The following is a 17147-nucleotide window of genomic DNA, read 5'->3' on the forward strand; positions in this document are numbered from 1 at the left end:
ACCCGGTCGCTTTCTGTCAGACTGGGCAGGTTGCTCAGGAAGCTAACAGACCTGCCCCACGGCCCCGAAATCCTGCTTCTGGGTATTTATGGATAGGACACAAAAAACAAGATCTCAAAGAGGTAAAGGTTTCACCGTGTGTACACGCTACTGGGTACACAAGTGTTTACTGTGCACCCGGGGAGTAGCCTGCACCTGTGTGGATACAGGCTGGGGTTTGGGGAGGACGGGGCAGGAGCTGGGACCCACCACGGTCAGAGGCAGATCAAGTCGGCCCTGTAAGAGGAGGGTGTCCGGAGGGTCTCGGAGATCAGGGCTCAGGCGGCGGGGAGGGGAATCTGAGCCTCTGCACCGAAGAGAACATCCAGATCTTCTCACCTTCGAGTCCACCTCTCCCGCTGCCTCGAGGGCCCCGTCCGCGCCCCATCTAAGGCCTCTTCGCGCTGGTGCCAGGGGCTGTCTAGGCCTTTCTCAGCAGCCGCCCTCCCCCTGCACCTGACCGTTTCCTCTTCTGCTTTATGACGGTCAGCCCACAAACATGCAGCGACAGCTCCCGACACTGAGAGGTCCCGGGAGTTCACTCCTCCAACCGCCACTGTCCCTCTTCACGGAACACCGGGCAAGGATCTCCCATACACGCGGCCCCCCGTCCCTAGCCGCCCGCGCTCTCTGCCCCACCCCCCCATCAACAGGCCTGGCTCCCTCACCACCTCCCGCCACCCGTCCCCGCCCCATGGGCACCGGTACCGGACCCTGACGGTGTTCACTCGCTCGCTCCGCCTTCACGAGGCTCCTCCTGGGGGTCCTGGACACCCACCCCGTCTTGATCCTTCCGTCCTCCTGCTGCTTTCCCCCGTCTCCCAGCCTCTCCTCCATCGTGCCCTCCACGGGCACCCCCCGGCCCAGCTTTCAGCCACATCTGTTCCCCACAGGCTCCCAGGTTTTACCTCCGCCCCGGCTGCACAGCCAGCTTCCCTCGAACATCTTGTCCGGTGTGTTGGGCAGGCGTCGGGCTCCACTCCACCCCAAACCGGCTTTGATTTTCTCCTCAACAGCCTGTCTTCCTTCAGCTTCATCTTTACTGCCTGTTTACGTCACAACTCCTGGCATCGTCCTCGATTCCGCCGTTTGATTCGTGAACATCCACTCCATCAGCAGGTCCCGCTGGCTCTGCCTGCAGGATGTACCCGGAAGCCACACCATCACCTCCACCCACGTCTCCCCAGCTTCCCGGCCTCCGCCGTTGCCCCGTTGCTCCCTACAGCCTGGTCCACACGGCAGAGCGACCCTGTTGCTAGAGTGGGCACACAGCCGCCCTCAGCTGAAGGTCCCCCAGCAGCCCTGCTCTCAGGGTCGGAGCTGCAGACCTCACATGCCAGCCAGGCTGCCGGCGCAGTTCCCTGGGGGTGGCCTGGGGCCCCAGAAGTCACAGCTGGGTTCCCATCAGCCCCAGGGCATTATTCCCTCCGCGCTCACGTTCCCCCAGTTACGGGCCAGGGTTCCAGGCACTGGTACCGTTACGACCAACAAATGCAGAAACAGGTGTTAACGCTTCTCGCTTCTGTCAGTCGAGAATAAGATAACAAAAATGTATAATTTCCTCTTCTCAGTAGAGGGTTGTTTTTGGAAAGCAGTTCTCATAAAACAAGAAATGTTTTACGTTAGTATATAATGGGCTTACTGTATTTTAGTGATTACCATAAATGAAAACTGAGACAACTATCGACACAGCCCACCAAATCCCAGCTCCACGCTCTCCTCTGTAAAGTCAGGAGTTGTCCAGTCCTGAGACCAAACACATGAGGACACTGCCTGACAGAACGCACGGCAGCCACTCCTCCATCCTTAGGTCCCGTCGCTGTCCCACCCAACACTTGTCAAGACGGTAGAAGATCCAGGCGAGAGGGATTCATTCCTGCCCTGGGGTTGTACACGGGGACAAGTCGGACTCACCTCCCACTGCGGGGGTGACAGCCAGGAGCAGGTGGTGCCACCAACGGGAAGTCAGAGGAAACAGCAGGGGTGGAGGTGTCTGTCTGAGCTGCTCTAACAGGGCTGGACTTGGGGCTTAAGCACGACTCGAGTCCTCACAGCCTAGAGACTGGACGTCCAGGATCAAGGTGCCGGCAGATTCAACGTCTGGTGAGGCTTCTTCCTGGTTCACAGACGGCGTCTTCTCCCTGTGTCTTCACGTGGCAGAAGGGCTGGGGGCTCTCAGGGGTCTCTTATCAGGGCACTAATCCCATTCACAGGGGCTCCACCCTCATGACATCATCACCTCCCAAAGGCCAACACCATCACTTCAGGCATTAGGATTCCACAGGAGTTTGGGGGACACACATTCAGATCATAGCACTAAACCGACGTACAGGATTCATGCAGAGAGCAGACCAAAGGGTCAGACCTCATTAGGGGAGGAAGGGGGATGAGGAATCCAGTCAGATGTTGATGGTGGTCAGAAGTTGAGCCTGGGGAGCTCTGGCTAAACTGACACAACAGGAATCTTGCTAAAATGGACAATGAAAATACAGACGCTGAAGCCTGAAGGGTCAGGGCCTAGTTGGGAACTGCTCAGAGGAGCCCAACCAGTTTGGTTCGGGAGCGACTGTGACCCTCCTCTGCTCCAGACCATGTGGCACTTCTGTCACACTGGTCCAGGCTGTCCCTTCTACAGGGTGCAGGGGGGCGCAGCGTTCCTGGAGCCCCAGTCCTGTTCCCAGAGCTCCACAGGCTCCCCTGGGGCGCGTGACAGGCATACCTCAGACGTGAACCCAAGATCTCTCCATCACCGGAAACTGATCACAACACGAATCACACGACTTGGTAGGTGTTCCGGTGCATATAAAGCTTGCTTACGCTATGTTTCAATCTGTTATGTATACAGACTTACATCTGAACAGCCTACACACCTTAACACTTCATCGTTAAAAAACACTAACCAGCACCTGAGTTTTCCAAGTCAGAATCAGTAAAATCACTGTCACACGTCAAATGATGAAAGTCTGAAACACTCTAAGAATAACTAAAGCATGACAAAACGAGCAAATGCAGTTAGAGAATCGGCACCAGATTTGCTCAACGCAGGATTGCCACAGACCTTGGATCTGTAAGAAACGCAGCATCTACAGAGCACAGAGCAGTGGTCGCCGGAGCCCGTGAGGAACAGCAGAATCGTGAGCGGCAGCTACCCGGGAGAGATGTGTTAACTGACCCAGTGCCAGGAGTCACCCAGGGTCCCGCTCAAGGAGCACCTACCCTCAGTGCAGGATCAGGCGGGGGTCTCACGTGCAGGAGGCACAGCTGCCCATTGCCCTCTCCTCAGCCCTGCAAACGACGGCATTTCCCACAGTGGTCGGGGGACTCGGCCCTTGTCCTTCACGTTCAGAGCCTGCCATCTCTTGGAAAAGTGTTACTGACCCTGGGTTTGCCTCGTACCTGGTTCCTCAGGGCTCCGTCCTGCAGGTCGGCCCCTTGGGTGGAGCGGGAGGGGCTGCACAGGCCAGACCCGGGCCAGCCCTCTAGACCCCAGAGGCCTGGGCCACCTTCCTCCCCTGCTGCCCCAGGAAATTCCAGAGAACTCGGTGCTCTGACGGCACGGGGTCCGCTTCTTACTTTTAAAGGTGAGCAGTTTCCCCCGACGGAGGCTTTGCTGGGGTGAGACCCCCTTTCCAGCTCTGGCCCGGTGGTCACGCGACAACGCCCCGGGATCAGCCAGGACGTGACAACACGGTTCCCTGCGTAGAGTCTGAGTGTCTTATCCTGATCCCCCCCGGAGGGGATCCTGCCTGTCGCATCTTCATTTTGAAGTGGCAGCACAGGCGACCTATGTCTTGTGAAGTGACCCCACTTCCTCACAGCTCAGAAGACACTGAAATACATACACCTGTGGTTTCTATTACATTACGTTTAAAACTGTACCATCAGAGACTTCTCTAGTGGCGCAGTGCTTAAGAATCCACCTGGCGGTACAGGGAACATGGGTGCAAGCCCTGGTCCGGGAAGATCCCACATGCCACAGAGCAACTAATTAGGCCCGTGCGCCACAACTACTGAGCCTGGGCTCTGGAGCCTGTGAGCCACAACTACTGAACCTGCGTGCCACTACTGAACCTGCGTGCCACAACTACTGAAGCCAGCACGCCTAGAGCCTGTGCTCCGCAATGAGAAGCCACTGCAGTGAGAAGCCCATGCACCACAAAGAAGAGTAGACCCCGCTCGCCACAACCAGAGAAAGCCCGCGCACAGCAACGAAGACCCAACGTGTCCAAGAATTAATTTTTAAAAACCTGTACAATCAGAGAAAGGAAATCCTGTGTCACAGCTGCTGATGAAATCCACAAACATCGTCTTACCGTGTTGAAGCCCCAGGCTGAGACCCGTACTCCGTCCGCTGCACCAAGGGCACACCCGCTCAGCCCGCAGCACAGGACGGCGCGTGGGGACAGAGCCCGGCGCCCTGGGCCTGGATCTCAGCGGCGACGACTGGCCTTGTGGCCACGGGCAGCTGGCCCCTCCCTCCGGCTTGCTCCTCCATCTGTGAGCTGAGCCTGGTCCTCACGGCCCCCGAGTTGCAGGCTCCACAGCCCCACCCCTCGGCTCACCCGAGAACAGCCGGGTAGGAGTATCTGTGCTGCCAGGGGCAGACACACATGACCCAGCCTGTGTCGAGGGTGAGGCGCTGCGGACGGGAAGAAGCCTCAGGTCCCCAAGCGGGCCGAGCGCAGATGAGGTTCCCTCAGCAGGTGACCTCCGTCCCCCGGGACGGCCTCCCTCCAGCCCACAGCTCCGCCTGCCCTGCGTCAGCCTCCCCCGCCAGCTTCATCTGCCGTGAAGGGTTCGTCGTTAGGAGAGCCGTGTACTAGTCCTCTCCGCTGAAAGCTAGACGTTTACCTCGGGCAGTCACCTCCTCGCTCCGGGTCAGGCTCGCCTCCCTGGGAGCTGAGATGCTGGACCGGTCCACGGGACCAGCTGGTGTCTGTCCTGGCGGCGGTGTGGGGGGGGTCTACACCCACCAGATCCGGAGCCCTGGGCTCCTCCAGCCTTCGTCCTCCACTCAGGAAGTGCTCTAGCCAGGAGGCAAGGGAGGACTGGGGGCCTGGGAGGAAGGAGCTGCCTCCGAGTTCTGAGAACTAAACAACTGAAAGACCAGCTATTTCTGGTAACGAGTTACTTGCGTCTTCAGACCAACTGGGAAGGCCCGACGTCTGAGGGTGCTGAGCCCAGCTGGACCAGGTTTCCCGTCAGGGGCTTTCTGGAGATGGTGCATTCCAGCACCCTCCTAGGTGACATGTCACAAGTGAATTAGTGTCACAGTTACTGAACCAGGTTCGTTCTGCCTGGTGCAGAGCCAGCCAAGACGCTGAGCTGCCGAGGTCTGCGGCAAAAAGGGCTTAACTGCAAGGCAGCCAAGCAAGGAGGCTGGAGAACAAATCTCAGATCTGCCTCCCAGAAGGCAAGGGGCTGGGGTACTAATGGGACAGTGAATAGGGCTGCTGTGATGGGCAAAAGGTGTGTAATCGTCCTTCTGCGCAGGCGTAACTAGGCTCCAGGCCTCTGCACGTTCACAAGGTCTCCAGTGCAGGCGCAGGCCCAGTTGAGGGATCGGTGGTCCGACCCCATCTCAACTGGCTGAGCCCTAACTCGACACAGCTGATTCCAACTTCCTGGAGAACAACTCCAACACTTACTGATTAGGCTGCCTGGAGGCCACGCAAGTCTTCACAACCTTCGTTAGGGATGGCAGGTGGAGTGCGTCTAACCCACAGGTTCAAGGTTCAGCACCGCCATCTTCTCATCATTCCTCAACCTCCAGGGAGAGGGGTGAGGATGCCTTTGGCTACTCCCTGCTGCTAAGGGGCAGAGAGCCAACAAGCGCTTGAGAAGTCAAACTATCAAGCACTCATTTGAGTGTACTTTCTTGTTTCTGGTTTGATGTTAACATTGACCCAATAAATAAATACCACCCAGGCGCCAGCTGTCAAGGCAGCCACGGGACCATTTAGGTAACTGAAACTGCAAAGACATACCCCTCAGGGACACAGAGAATGCCAGCCATGGTTAACATTTAGGATTTTTAGGGATCCAGGGAAAGACAGGGGTCAGGTGATCAGCCTGGTAAGTTACCAGCGCAACCAAAGTAGAAGTCCTTCCAAACCTAGGAAGTTAGAAACAAAGGACTACCACGAGAACAGATCCTTCTTATAACAAGTTATTTAAATTGCCTTCTGAAGCGTCTGATGTGACCAAAGCCACCACTGCAGCAAACCCACTCACCTTGATTTCTTTCTCGCAGCTTCTGAAAAGCAGCTGAAGATCTGTCGGGGTTCACCTGCTCCTGGAAGAAGTCAGTGTCGGGGGCTGGAACCAGGCAAGGTTTGGATGATCTCGGTCGCGGTCTTCCTTCTGCAGCGTGGTTTCCGTTTCCCATCGCATTTCTCACAAGGTCCCGTCCAGCAGGAATGAAGCCGGTCTCCTGGATGTTTATCCTCCAAGATTTCAGCCTAGGGTTTCTGTGTAACTGCCTTTAAAAGCTTCATTAAAAGGGTTTGCTACGAGTCCAAACTTGGGGGTCCAGGTGTAGCAGCGCCCAGTCGCTCCCAGGAATCCCACAGTTGCCTCCTCGTGGCAACTGCAGTCCTGGCTAGAGCTTCCCTCCCAGCAGGGAGCAGCTCTCTGTCCTTGAGTTCAAAACCCCAGAATATTTAACAAAGGGCTGAGAATCTACCTTTTTCTTGGACACCTTACAGCCTCGTTCAGCCAAGAAGGTCGAAGTCAAACCCATACCTTGGTCTCAGGAGTCCTTTGTCTCACTGGTAATCAGGGCTCCCCCGTTTAGTTCAAGGTCCCTCAGGTCTCGCCAGGACTTCTCCAAGTAGTGTGAGAATTTTTAACTCCTTGAAGAAGCACCATCCAGCAGTACTGGAGTTTAACTCCTTTATCTCTACCTTCCCATTCGAAAGCAGACAACTCTTGGGATTCAAAACTCAAGAGTGGGCAAAAAAGGCCTCCTTCAAGTCCAAGATGGTAACCCAACAAGAGTCTGTGGAGAAAGTCATTAGCAGAGGATGGTTAGGGGCTAGGGATGAATTCCTACAACTTGTTAATTGCTCTTCAATCATGTACACACATTCACCTGTGGACCAATCACCAAGTGACCAGCAGGAGAATATTGGGTCATAATGCAGGGAGGCTGTGAGGAGTTCACCCGACGCTTTGCTGGCTACTTTAATGGATACTGCATTAAGTTTGGCGTGTCTGCCCCCCTACAGAGCCTGACCCGCACAGGTGTGGCCACCTCCGCTCTTCCCAGCACCCCCCATCCGCCCATCCCCCAGACTCACCCTCCGTGGTATCGCTCCCGGAATCACTGCAGGCTGTTTTTGAGGTTAGAGTGATAGAGCCTGCAGCGTGCAGGTCTGCTCTGGTGGTGCTTTAATATCCACTCAGCGTCCAGGTGCAAAGGCAACCCTGGTATTTAATTAAGTCAATCTCATCCCAGAAGGGGAGTGAGGCCATCAGGCATGTACGGAAAACTAGCAGTGGTTCTTCCCCAGCCGGAGAAAAGGTTTTCTCAAGGGCTCTCCGCACACCCCTGTTACTAACAGTCTCAAGACAAAGTTTAGAGAGCCGAATATTTAAAACCGAGTTCCCCCCACCTCCTGTGTTGATAAGCCCCACCCTTGACTTCCCACTGCCACGTCACCCGTATGGAAGACAGTGACAGACTCGGAGCGATCATTCTTGGTCACTGGCATCAACAGTTACCTGGGGCACCTGAGCTGCCACCTGCTTACCTTCAAGAGTCTCGGAATGGGGCACTCTTCCAGCGTCCCTCCTGCCCGCAATATCCACATTTGGGGGGGGGGTCCCACTATCAGGCTCCGCATTCAAGGGGGGGCGCTTGAGGCCTCCTACCTTTTGCCAAGTCCCTCATGGGGGCCTCCGTTTGGTCCGGCTCTTCCCTGGGTTCAGCCGGCCGCCAGCAGAATAGCCTGTTGCATTCTCCTTTGTTCCCTTTTCTCCTGAACCTGGTCCTTGCGATTAAAAACAAGACAATGAGACACAGACAGACATGAACACATGAGACCAGAAACCAGAGCCCCAGCCTCCAACCCCGGTACCTCAGCAGCCGCGACCCTTCTTATTGTCCCCCAAACGCCCGCCAGCCGGGCCTCCAGCCGCCATCGGGTCAGGACCATCCAACGATCGAGACACAGGTGTGTTTCTTTAACGAGATCACTCACCCAGAAGACGTCTCCCTATCCAAACCCCAAAACCGTTTTTCTGGCACAAAACGAAACAAGCACAGAAGGTCGGGGTGCCCGGTGGGGAACTGGGGGACGGCCCTGGAGCCAAGGGACCCGAGGCTCAGGCTCGGCCACCGGCTCCCGGTACCCAAGAGGGGCCACGACCCTCGGGCCAAGGTTCCTCCGGACTCCCTCCCGACCGGCTTCCAAATCTGTTACCAAACCAAGTTCGTTTTGCTCAACGCACAGCAAACAAGTTTAGAAGCAAGGAGAGATTTACTCACAGCCAAACCAAGAGAAGAGAGAGCGCCTCAAGCCCCCCTCAGCGAAGGCCAGGCTTTGCCGGGTCAGGAATGAAGCGGCCGGAAGGGGTGGGGCCTGGGCGGCGTGGGGCACGTGGTGGGCGGGCTGAGGCAGGGGGTGCGCGGGGGACGTGGGGGGGCGGGCTGAGGCCGCGGGTGGGGGCGTGGGGGACGTGGGGGGGGCGGGCTGAGGCTGGTGGTGTGGGGCACGTGGGAAGCAGGCTGAGGCGGGGGCAGCGTGGGGCACGTGGGGGGCGGGCTGAGGCATGTGGCACGTGGGGGGCGTGGGCAGTGCGGGGAGGGCGCAGGGAAAGGGGTGAGGAGAAGGTGCGTAAGGGTCCTTCTGCGCAGGCGTAACTAGGCGCCAGGCCTCCCCAAGGTCACCAGGTCTCCAGTGCTTGGGCGGGCCCAGTTGCGGGGTCAGTACTCCTCTCCAGTCTCAACCGGCTCAGCCTAAGCTCGAGGCAGCTGAGCCTCCAAGCTGCTGGAAAACAGCTCAGGCAAACAGCTTACTGTTTAGGCTCCCTGCCGCTTGGAGGATATGAAGTCTTAAAATGACCTTGATTAGTGACGGCAGGTGCAATGCACTGACTCATTACCCACGGTTTCAGTTTGAGCCTCAAACGAGGGATGTGGCTGTGATCCTTGACTTATAAGGGGGTTTTAAAAATGAGATTGATCACAGGAATAGAGCCGCCAGGAGACGTTCAAAGGCTCACGGTCAGTGTCCGAGGTTGAAACCAGGCCCGACTAATAACAGGGTCTGGGTGGGGACACAGAGTGTCTCATGCCCGCTGAAACCCGGGGCAATGCCTCTGACGAGTGTTGAATGACTTAATATAGGAAAGCAAATATCTCAACTTAATCTCATATTTTATTTTAGGCTGACAGCCAGCCCTTCCGAGGATCAGAACCTCAGGAACGGAAGTGGCCTTAAAAATCATACAACCCAAGTTAAAAATGGGTTTTAGAGCATCACATAAGCAAACAACCTGACCTATAGGGGTTCAGAGAAAGAAGAAACCGCTAGGCGGCGGGGGCTACAACGGAGACAAGTCTTAAGCCCCGAGTTAGATGGGAGCTCTGAGGGCACAGGTGTGGCCTGTATGGACGTGCAGGTTGTTGACTGCACGAGGGACTTGTGGCAGCTGAAATCCAAGAGCTCCACTCACCAAGCCCTGTACTTCCACTTTGTGGACCGGTAGGAGAAGGGCAGTGATGAACCTCGTTCAGGGGGCAGAATCTATCAGTGTGGGTTTAAGGAGAAGGGCTGGACCACCTTCTAGAACTGGGGCTTCATGGAGGGAGAAGCGAGCAGACTGGGGGCCAGTTTCAGCAGAGATGAAGTAGGAATCCGCCCTGCTTTCCTGCGGTGCCTGGCAAAACAGAATCCCTCAGCATCCGCTGGATGCAAGTAACAGCAGTACAAGCAATAAATAGTGATACAAGTAATAAATAGTGATACAAGCCATAAATAGTGATACAAGCCATAAATAGTGATACAAGTAATAAATAGTGATACAAGCAATAAATAGTAGTATAAGTAATAGTGATACAAGCAATAAATAGGGATACAAGTAATAAATAGTATATGTAATAAATAGTGATACAAGCAATAAATAGTATAAGTAATAAATAGTGATACAAGCAGTAAATAGTGATACAAGCAATAAATAGTGTAAGTAATAAATAGTGATACAAGTAATATATAGTGATACAAGCAATAAACAGTAGTACAAGTAATAAATAGTGATACAAGGGATAAGAGCACAGCCACCACCACTCTTTTTACTTCCCCTGTGTCATTAAAGGCTTCATTACATTTACAAGGAAGTTCGGGCTTGACTTTTATTGTTTTTTTCCAATTTTTTTAAAAAGATATATTTGACATATAGCATTGTATTAGTTTCAGGTGTACAACATAATGATTTGATATATGTGTATATTGTGAAATAATCATCACAGTAATTCTAGTTAACATCCATCCCCTTATATGGTTACACAATGTTTTTCTTGTGATCTTTTAAGATCTACTCTCCTAGCAACTTTCAACTATACAATATTGTTAACTTTAGTCACCATGCTGTACATTACATCCCCAGAACTTATAACTGCAAGTTGGTAGCTTTTGACCCTCTTCACCCATTTCGCCCATTCCCCACCCTCATCTCTGGCAACTGTCAATACAATCTCTGTATACACATATGTATACATGTATATATATGTATATATATATATATATATACACACACACACACACACACATATATATATATATACACACACACACACACACACTACACCTTCTTCATCCAGTAATATGTTGATGGACACTTGGGTTGTTTCTATGTCTTGGCTATTGTAAATAATGCTGTGGTGAACATGGGGGTGCAGATATCTTTTCCAGATAGCAGTTCTGTTTCGTTTGGATAAATACCCAGAAGTGGGATTACTGGACCATATGGTAGTTCTATTTTTAATTTTTTTAGGACTCTCCATATTATTTTCCATAGTGGCTGAACAAATTTACTTTCCCACCAACAGTGCACAAGGGTTCCCTTTTCTCCACATCCTCACCAACACATTTCTTGTCGTTTTGATAATAGCCATTCTAACTGGTGTGAGGTGATGTCTCATTGTGGTTTTGATTTGTATTTCCCTGATGATTAGTGATGTTGAACATCTTTTCATATGCCTGTTGGCCATTTGTATGTCTTCTTTTGAAAAGTGTCTATTCAGTTCCTCTGCCCATTTTTAATTAGATTGTCTGTTTGTTTTTTTTGGCTACTGAGTTGTATGAGTCCTTTATATATATTTTGGGTATTAACCCCTTATCAGAAAAAGAGGCTATCTATTCCCCATTGTATAACCGGGGGGAAGTGTGAGATCATCCATCCCAACTCACAGGGCTGAGAAATTAAACACTTTATCCAGTCATCCAACTAGTTGAAGCATGGCTAAGGTGAAGACATACATCTTTCTATTTTCAGCCAAATGCACGTTTTATTACCCCAGGGTATTGCTTCTTATGAGTAATGTTTAACTAGCTTATCATTTTCAATTAAGATTCCCATGTCTGTTTTCAGAAAAGGAAATGCTTAGGAGATTTCAGAAAATGGTATCATTTTCCCCCTCAAATTAGTTTGTTGATTTTTTTCATCTTCGGCAACATGGTGGTCTTGTCTAAGTTTCATTTGGGAAGGAAATAGGAAAACAACAATACTGTGAGCATACACTGAGTCATAGCTTTTTCTCAAATGCTTTCAAATCTTGGCTGGATCTGACCCAGCAGGGGCCAAGAACCAGAAAGGGTGGGGCTCTTTGTATTTGAGAATAGCTTCTTTGTTGTCTGCTTGTTAAATAATTCAGTCAGATTTAAATTTGGGGATAATTAGGTGAAAATCAAAAAAGGTAAAAAGTGATAAAAGCTAATTAAAATGTCTGATTTGGGATGTAGTAAGAAAACTGAATCTATTGGTACTAAGGGCTTGCCAGTAAAATTGGCACCTTATGGGGGAGTGTCTGGTAGACCCAGTGTCCCTAAGCTGAAGGTGGCTTGTGACACAGAACTTATCCTGATCATTAGTTGAAGTTAATATCTGTGACAGTATTGCTCTGATTGATGCTTTATACCCAGGCAAGCACACAAAACCTAACAAAGCTACAATACCATCCATCTGGAACTATAATATAAAACACAGTGTTTCTATCCGCATAAGTAAACCAAAGAGAAAAATAATAGAATTGAACATTAAATTATTTAAATTTTATATCAAATGTTGCTGCCCCCAAAGAAGTAAGTTTAATTAGAGAGGAAGGAGGGAGAGCCTTGAGAGTCTGAAAGGAGGCCGCAGGGATGATGAACTCTAACATTCACAGTGTTTCTTTATCACATTAAAACTCACTTCATGGATTCCCTGGCAGTCCAGTGGTTAAGACTTCGCCTTCCAATGCAGGGGTACCGGTTCGATCCCTGGTCAGGGAGCTAAGATCCCACATGCCTTGAGGCTAAAAAACCAAAACATAAAACAGAAGCAATATTGTAACAAATTCAATAAAGACTTTAAAAATGGTCCACATCAAAAAAAAAATCTTATGAAGAATAGTCTCTTTAAAAAAAACTCACTTCAAATTCTGCCTCTTCTTTACCTTGATATCTGACTCACTTAAAAAAAATGAACTCGGGGCTTCCCTGGTGGTGCAGTGGTTGAGAATCTGCCTGCCAATGCAGGGGACACGGGTTTGAGCCCTGGTCCGGGAAGATCCCACATGCCTCGGAGCAACTAAGCCCGTGCGCCACAACTATTGAGCTCGCGAGCCACAGCTACTGAGCCCATGAGCCACAACTACTGAAGCCTGCACGCCTAGAGCCCGTGCTCCGCAACAAGCAAAGCCACCACAATGAGAAGCCCACGCACTGCAACAAAGAGTAGCCCCCGCTCACCGCAACTAGATAAAGCCCGTGCACAGCAATGAAGACCCAACGCAGCCAAAAATAAATAAATAAAATAAACAAATTTATTTTAAAAAAATGAACTCCCTTGAGGTACAATTTACATACTATAAAGTCAATGGACCCATTTTAAATATACAGTGAGATGAGTTTAGAAAAATGCATACACCTATATTACCGGCACCCCAGCCAACATCTCCATCGCCCCAAGTACCCTGGGGGGGCTCCTCCCAAGCCATCCCCCCTCTTGCCCTAGACTTCACTGTAGATTATTTTGCCTGTTCCAGAACTTCATGTACCTGGGAATAGACAGTCCTACGTGTCTGACTTCTTTCACTCAGTTAACCTTTGCAGATTTATCAATATTGTTCTTTTTGATTACCGAGTAGCATTCCGTTGTATGGATGTAAAAGGATTTGTTTATCTCGTCACCTATTTATTGATGGGTTGTCTCCATAGGGGCTGTTTTGAATAAAGCTGCCAAGAACATTCCTTGTACAAGTCTTTTTATGTAGTTGGGATAAATACCTAGTGGAATTGCTGGGTCAGATGGCACTTATACACTGAATTTATGAGACTGCAGGCGGTGTTCCCAATACAATGTCCTATCTGTGCCCCCATCATCAACATACAAGAATTCCAGTCGTCCCACAGCCTTGCCGACACTTGGTGTTGTCAGAGTTCTCCACTTTATCATTCCAGGAGCTGCCTCATGAGTTAATCTTTCGAATAACTACAAGAATTAAACTGTAGTGTGATCTGCTAACACGGTCTAGTGGGAAAGGCAGAAACCAATGCAGTTGACCCTTGAACAATGGGGGGGTGGGAGCACTGACCCCCAAGCCATCGAAAACATGGGTACTGCTATCTCTGCCTCAAAAACAAAGGAAATGGTCCATGACTCAGCCAAGGGCAGGAAACTGAAACAGTCTGGATGGGATCAGGACTCAACTCCTAGTTCTTTTGATTCCACATATTGTGATCTCTAATCAAACACAAACTTTCCCCAAACTTAGTCAATTTAAAGATCTGTAAAATGAAAATACAGGTACTACGCTTATAGAAAAAAAAATTCGCATATAAGCAGACCCTTGTAGTTCAAACCCATTCAAGGGTCAGCTGCAATTATATACTCCAAGCTGCCCTTGATCTCTGCAGCCTGCAGGTAGAGAGCAAGGCAGAGGCACAAGACACCTTCCACCTGCTTTTGCATCTGTGTGCTCACCTGAGCTTACATTTCTGTAAAGTAGAGGTTGGGACTTGATTCTGCTGGAGGTCGGGAGGGAACCATCCTAGGTCTCTGAGATTCGGCGTGACTGCGTCCGATCTGCTTTGTGCATCCTCTGGCCGCTGTGCAGAGGCTGGCCGTCAGGAGGATGAAACTTAAAAAGGGAAAACAGAGACACATGACACAGCCCAGCCTCTGATCTTGAAAGCTGACTGTAGGGCGGGAGAGAGTGTAGGCGGAGAAACGGGCAGGTCTGAAAACACCTTAACCAGGAAGGTACCATGTCAGCTAAGGGAGAAGGCAGCTTCGAGCAGCCAGGCCTCAGGGTGCAGAGCTCGGCACAGAGACAGAGCTGCCGGCTCGCTGCCCGGGGGCAGCAGCCGGGGACCAACCGGGTCCTCAGCCAGATGTTTCAGCAGAGTGATGGCAAGAGAAAGAACTTCTACTCACAACACTTCCGACACCAAGCGTGTGGGTTTTTCCGCACGCCAACCAATCCTCCGACACCAGCTGGGTGTGCTACCATCCACACGGAATTAGCATCACATCCCGCAGTTGAGGGCTTGGTGCCACGACGCCCAGCTCCACACACCAGCCCAGGTCTCTCACACTTCTGACTTGGGTCCCCACAAGCCCTTTCTTGGGTTCAGGGATTTGCTCACAGAACTCAGGCAAACACTGCTTCCGTTACTGGTTTATTACCTACTAAAGGATAAGATTAAAGGATACGGACGAACAGCCAGATGAAGGGGCACAGAGGGCGAGGTCTGGGAGGGTCCTGGGGGCAGGAACTTCCGTCCGGTGGAGTTGGGGATGTGTCCACCCACCTGGAAGCTCTCCGAACCCCATAGTTAGTGAATTTGTATGGAGGCTTCATCACGTGGGCACGATCCATCATTAACTCAATCTCCAGCCCTCTCCCCTCCCCGAGGATGGGGGTGGGGCCGTAAGTTCCAAGCCTCTCATCCTGGATCAGTATTTCTGAGCCATCCGTGAGCTGCCTCACTAGAACAAACATGCTCCCATCACCCAGGAAGCCCCAGGGGATTGCGGAGCTCTGTGTCGGGCACTGGGAGCAGACACACATCTGTCCGCTAGGTCACAGCTGTGTCACAACAGCCAGGCGGGAGGGGGCGCAGCGGGCAGGGGAGCTGGGAATTGAAGCGGTGAGCATCTCAGGTCAGGTTCTGCAGACACAGACCCTCGTTCAGAGTTCACGTGAAGGGTCCCAGAAACAGAGGTGGGGCCCGTCTGCAGGCACCGTGATGAAGGTCTGGAAGTTGGGGTGGGGATCTGTGGGGTGGATGGAAGCAGAGGTCTGAACCTGGACTACAAAGTAGCCGAGGTGGCCTTGGGCAGGAGCAGGGCTCCTCGTCCCCGAGAAAGGCGTTCATGTCCTTCTGGTGTGGATGGGAGTGGGCACAGGGAGGTCACCCTCTGCCTCAGCAGTTCTAGATACAATGGGAGTCAGCGTCCTGCTGAGAGGGAGAAGCGGCGGTTGGGGGGGGTCAGCCCCGTGGGATGGTCAAGGCTGGGATCATCCCTGTGGGGATGGGAATGAACCCGAGCGAAGGAAACATCCTCGAGGTTCGTGGGTGACGCAGCTCCAGAAACGGGGGAGAACTAGAAGCAGGGACTACGGGCGGGGTCGGTCTGAGCCCTTCTGTCCACTGCAGCCTCCTTCCTCTCCTCCGCTGCTCGGACCACTCGGCACTAGAATTCCCAGAGCCCAGACACGGCCCTCCTCCTCCCCCTCCATTCCCCCTCCCCCTGCTCTTCCTAGCAGTCCGGGATGATAATAAGGTCAAGGTGGCTGACTGCCCAACCCTGAGGTGTGCCGGCCTCTTACAGGACGGCAGGGGCTGCAGATGCCCTACTTCTCACCAGCGGAGAAGCTCAGGCCACCAGGACAGAAAAACAGATGTACCTACACACAGGAGTGGGGTGCGGGGCGTTCCTTTGGGCTCCTCGAATCATGGCACCTTCCTGACTGCGTGTCTCCTCGGCACCGACGACCCCTGTGCTCACCCTGCTGAGAATTAGAGCTTATTCTGGGCAGGACCAGGGCTCTCCGAGCAGGAAAGAAGCTTCTAGAACGCCCGTCCTCCTTTTCTGTCCTTTCTTGGACATTCCTTTCCAGCTCCAGCTCCCCAAACTCTGAACCGTCCTGCCAGAGGAGAGGAGGGGAGGGGGGATGGAGGGAGGGAAGAGACACAGCCCTCCAGCCCACACAAGTCCAGGTGTCACCTGCCGGCCTCAGGAGAGCCTGCCTGTGAACCTGAAGCCCTGGGATGGAGGACTTGCACCCAGCTCCCGACCCACGTCTGCGGCTGGTGGGCGATGCCTGCCCTTCTCGGGGCCCTTCGCCTCCCCCGCTGGACACGGAGCAAAGCGAGAAAACAGCTCGGGCCTCGCGGCAAGGGCTCTGGGAACAGAACAGCCCTGTCTCCGCCTAGAACAATGCTTCCTTCTCGCCCTCCAGATTCCCGTGACGCCAGAAACGGCAGCCGCGGGAGCCGCCTCACTGATCTTGCCGGGTTCCTCCGCCTCGTCGCCGCTTCTTGGCTTTGCTTTCCCTCCCCCGCCCCCTCGTGTCCCTTTGCCCTCGGAGGGGACGCGGGTAGGGGCGGGGCGGAGTGGAGATGCTGCAGCCGCGGAAGGGCGAGCGAGAGCAAGCGAGGGAGCGGCCCGGATCAGGGCACGGGGGCTGGAGCCCCTCCCACTCGCCAGCCGCCTCCGGCCCAGCCCGCTGGTTTGGGGCTGAGCGAAGGCACCCACACACCCACCCCGGCGGTCGTTTCTGTAGAGAAGGACACGCAGCTCTGGGCAGAGCGTGTGCTCCAGGTCTGTTCTCTTTTCATGCCACGCAGTGTGTCTGAGGTTCATCTCAGCCACTGAGTGCAGTTTATTTCTTTCTG

The 17147-nt window shown here is 52.8% G+C and overlaps 3 long non-coding RNA genes across 3 annotated transcripts in view; all 3 read right to left on the reverse strand.

Moving 5' to 3' along the window:
- LOC309651358 overlaps positions 1-8614 on the reverse strand; it is a 48147-nt gene extending 39533 nt beyond the window's left edge. The window contains exons 1-2 of the long non-coding RNA XR_014258041.1: positions 7915-8614; positions 6274-7039 (exon numbers count right to left, since the gene is read on the reverse strand). This is a non-coding gene — a long non-coding RNA (uncharacterized lncRNA). The remainder of the gene's footprint in view (positions 1-6273; positions 7040-7914) is intronic.
- Positions 124-4100, reverse strand: LOC309651363. The gene is made up of 3 exons (XR_014258068.1): positions 1954-4100; positions 948-1174; positions 124-346 (listed from the first exon to the last, which is right to left on the reverse strand). It is a non-coding gene; the product is annotated as an uncharacterized lncRNA (long non-coding RNA).
- Positions 8615-8905: 291 nt separating the features above from the next.
- On the reverse strand, positions 8906-16765 carry LOC309651365. Its single transcript, XR_014258070.1, has 4 exons — positions 16755-16765; positions 16161-16396; positions 14227-15522; positions 8906-12549 (listed from the first exon to the last, which is right to left on the reverse strand). It is a non-coding gene; the product is annotated as an uncharacterized lncRNA (long non-coding RNA).
- Positions 16766-17147: the final 382 nt, after the last annotated feature.

This window comes from Balaenoptera physalus, assembly GCF_965194825.1.
Source record: "Balaenoptera physalus genome assembly, chromosome: 21".
Classification (NCBI taxonomy): domain Eukaryota; kingdom Metazoa; phylum Chordata; class Mammalia; order Artiodactyla; family Balaenopteridae; genus Balaenoptera; species Balaenoptera physalus.